This window comes from Dreissena polymorpha, chromosome 4 (assembly GCF_020536995.1).
Source record: "Dreissena polymorpha isolate Duluth1 chromosome 4, UMN_Dpol_1.0, whole genome shotgun sequence".
In the NCBI taxonomy this organism is placed as follows: Eukaryota; Metazoa; Mollusca; class Bivalvia; order Myida; family Dreissenidae; genus Dreissena; species Dreissena polymorpha.
This window is the reverse complement of record NC_068358.1, coordinates 99,436,568-99,440,838: the sequence shown is the minus strand read 5'-3', so window position 1 is coordinate 99,440,838 and position 4,271 is coordinate 99,436,568. Positions and strand designations below refer to the sequence as shown.

The window sequence follows — 4,271 nt, the reverse complement described above, 5'->3', positions numbered from 1 at the left end:
TTTTTTCCATTTTCTTTGTATTTACTTCCCCACAGTAATGCCATACTACAGGACAATAGTTAAAACTAGATAGGATAAAAGAATGATAGATGGTAAGTTTACCTAATTTACAAAGGTGTTTTCCAATTCTTTTCAAAACCTTTAATTGCCTTGAGGCTTTTTTACATATGTTAGATATATGGCTATTAAATTTAAGTTGAAAATCGATTGTGACACCTAATAATTTTACTTCTTCGTCACATTTAATAGTGTGATTATTTCCAAGATTGAAGGATGTAATATGTTCTCTAGATTTTTTTCCAATGGCAATGCCTTGAAATTTATCTGGGTTGGCTTGCATTTTATTGTTTGAAAACCAAGCTATTAGTGTTTTGCTATCTTCTTCAAGAGTACTAACAACGTCTGTTAAATTCTGTCCTGAGTATGAAAGGGTGTTGTCGTCAGCATAATTATACAAGCTGCTATTTGAAATAAAATAAAAAATGTCGTTTATAAAAATGTTAAATAAAACCGGCCCAAGAATAGACCCTTGAGGAACTCCTTTGTATAGGTGTAAAAACTGACTATTTAAATTTCCCATACGGACACACTGTTTTCTATGTGAGAGGTAACTTTTTAGCAAATCGGTCGAGTGTTCGGACATACCATATGCTTTAAGTTTTAGCAGTATCAAGTCGTGAGGGAGACAATCGAACGCTTTAGATAGGTCCATTAAAATTGCAGCAACAAATTTATTTTCATCCAAGGATTTTTTCCATCTCAGCATCTCAGGTGAGCTCAAATTCCGATGATGGGACTTATATAAATTCCCCAAATGATCATTCATTTAGTGAGGACGAAAACAGTTCAGCAGCAAATAGTGTTGATTGTAGAGCCAGAAATTTCATTCACCAACATGACATTGTATGTAACAACAGTGATGAGTATGAAAGTGATGTGGACGATACATACATTGTCAGTGGTGCATGCGCCAGTGGTGACATGGACGCTGACTATGCAACTGTCAGGCAGTTTCTCGAGATCGGATGTGGTTGCAAGAGTAAGTGTACTGTTAATTTTGAAATTGGCCAGGTATACCATCATATATTGAACATGAGAGAATTGACAAAGGCAGAGAAGGATATTATTGTCATGAGTAATCTTAAGTGTGGAAATGACCTGACTACAAAACGAGGGAAGCCAAGGAAACGTTCGATGGTTTCATACAATGCATTCCAAAAGCCAGTTTGCAAGAAAACGTTTATGCTGGTTAATGACATTGGTAGATCAGCTTTAGAAAATCTTGTAGACCATTATAAGCAGAATGGTCCATTGCCAAGAAAGCATGGAAACGTAGGAAAGAAACCATCACAAGCCGTCATTTATGATGATGTAAAACGCTTGGTTGAATTTTTGCAAAAGTATGCGGACACGTATGGTATCCCCCAACCAGCAGCTCCCAGAGGAAGCGACAATACTCCAATTTATCTTGACAGTGTAAAACAAAACTAACCATTCATAAAGAGTATATAGAAAGTTGTCGCGAGGCTGGGGTTAGATCTTTACAGCGAACTGCTTTCTGTGAAATTTGGAAAAGCTGTCTGTGTCACATTAGAATAGTTTCGCCTAGGGATGATGTTTGCGCAACATGTGAAGGCCATAGAAAGAACATTATGAAGGCAATAGAAGAGATTGAAAAGTTAGAGGCTGCCGAAAACTTCAAACAACATGTGATAAATGCCCAAAAAGAAAGAGAACTTTATAATGACTGTGTAAAGCGTGCCAAGGAAACATGCATACTAAGTTTTGATAAAAGAACAAACCACTATACTTTTGATTTTAGTCAAAATGTATCCATTCCTCACTTCTCGCGGCAAATGGGGCCAATTTATTTCATGTCCCTTCGCAAAGTACAGATTTTTGGTGTACGGATAGATGGACTGCCTAAACAGCTCAATTTTGTGATTGATGAAAGTGAAACTATGATGGTACCCAAACACATGGACCCAATGCTGTCATCTCGATGCTGGATATGATGCTAGACACCCACGGGCGTGGTGAATCGACATGCTCCATCCATGCGGATAATTGTCCAGGTATTATTTTGTAAAATTATCCAGTGGTAATCAATCATATGATTCATTTAGTTATATTTGAATAAATATTTCAAACATATAAGTAAATATTGTGTTCTTAACAATTAAACATTATTTATATCTATGACTATATAGCATATGGTAATAATTGTTTGATTTTTCTTTTAAAGTAGGCTTAACAAAATGTGTAACGTTACCTTAACAAAGAAAAAATATAGAAACGTTTTAGTATGTATTTTTAGAATGTTAACATATGGTCTGCAATATTTTACAGGTCAGAACAAGAACCGCTACCTCATTGGCTATTTCACATGGCGTGTGATGACCGGCAGACATGACGTGATAGAATACCACATGCAAATACCAGGACATGCCATGTGTCTGGTTGACAGTGGATTTTGGCATTTAAAGAAACTTTACAGGTACCTAAAAGCCGCCTTTGTTGTATGTGTAAGAATTTAAAAAAGGTAAATTTTCCTTGTATGAAGTGTTTTATTTATTTAGCATGTAGAATAAGATCGAGTTTACATTTCTTCTCCTGACAATACTAGCAATCTGATCATTAAAATTCAGGAGGTCGAACATTGAGACAATGGACTCATTGACCCAGATGGTGAATATGTCCTCAGCATCCAATGAAGCAGTGAGGTATCCGGCATGGAACTGGCGGGATTGGAAAGGGTTTTTGTCCCGACTGTTTTGTCCTGTACCAGCGATAAGGTATTTACTAACGTAGGCCTATGATAATTGGTTGAAAATGTTCACACCACTGAGTAGAATTATTAATATTTTTTTTCTGTATAACGGTTTTATACTGATGTTTAACGAAAAGTCTAAAATTCCCAAAGTGCAATACAAAGCGAAAGAAAAACAAAACTCGGACATAACCATGCACATTGTCTTCAATTATAGTTACCAATGCAAATGAATATTATTCGCAAATGCATCATAATTTTGTGTCCTATCCAAACGTATTAAAATGTTTGCCGAAATAGTATTTACTTTTATTTTCAGACAATATCAGTACTTCCGCATGACGACGGAAGAGCCAGGTGTGGTCACAATGCGCACGAGAGTCGGATGTCCAGAGGTCAAGGTTACAGTGACTATGGATGGCGTCCATATTCCATACCAACAACCGCAGATTGTAGAGGCCAAAGGACTCAGCCGAAACAGACAGGAGTACTTGTACAAAGTTGTCAGGCCATATCTCAGCGATGCTAACAAGGATGCTACTTGCCCTTGCCCAGAAACATCACTATAGTTATGTCGTCGCATCTATCGCATCTACGGCGAAATATTACACACATTATAATGTCAATATTTACAGGCGAATGACAAATAACTTGAAACTTATTCTTCAGTACTTTTTGAATATCCTTCAATGTCTGTTTGAATACATTGCTTTATTTATAACACATTTAAATAACACTTTTTCATATCAAATGAAATATTTGTATTTACTTCTGCTCGTTTCTATAGAATTTATGGCAAACGAAGAATTCTGCATACAATATAAGCTGTACGATAAATAAATTGTGAACGTGCTAAGAATAATTATAAAAATTATTAAAGATTACTCGACTCTTAATTTTTAAAAACAGCACTTTTGGGAAATAAAAATCTAACATTTTAACAAAATGAAATTATTTTATTATTTTTATTATTGGATATTGTTGGTTTATGTATTAGTGGTGTAATTGATAATGTTTGTTTTGATGCGTGCATTCCTATGAAAAACTAAATGATATGTTGTGAAAATATGTGAGGTTGGTTTAGAAAAAAATAATTTAAACTGTATGGTTTGCTGGTCGATGTAAATATAAGTGGACTTTGTTGCTAAGCAACGTATGTTAGTTTACAGTTTAATGTTAATCACAACTATTTTTAGAACAAATAGATACCTGATTATATATTTTTAACGAAATAAATGCGTTCTTAAATGTTATTTCATGTCTTGTTTATAAGTGTGGATTTTGATGAAACATACATCTGAATGCGGTTTACTTGAAAACGCTGTTAACGTTGTTAACGTCAAAACACCTCTGCAGTGCTGTTACTAAAATAAAAATTTCTCTGTAAGTAATGGGGCTATATCTATAAATTTGGTATCATAATAACAAGCACAGAACAGTCTGTATCAATCCATAGAAAACAAAAAATGTCAAATTTTGTCATTAATACAGGTTTTGCCGC

The 4,271-nt window shown here is 34.8% G+C and overlaps 1 pseudogene; it reads left to right on the top strand.

The window, feature by feature from the left end:
- Positions 1-206: 206 nt before the first annotated feature.
- Positions 207-3,976, top strand: LOC127878896 (uncharacterized; annotated as a pseudogene).
- Positions 3,977-4,271: the final 295 nt, after the last annotated feature.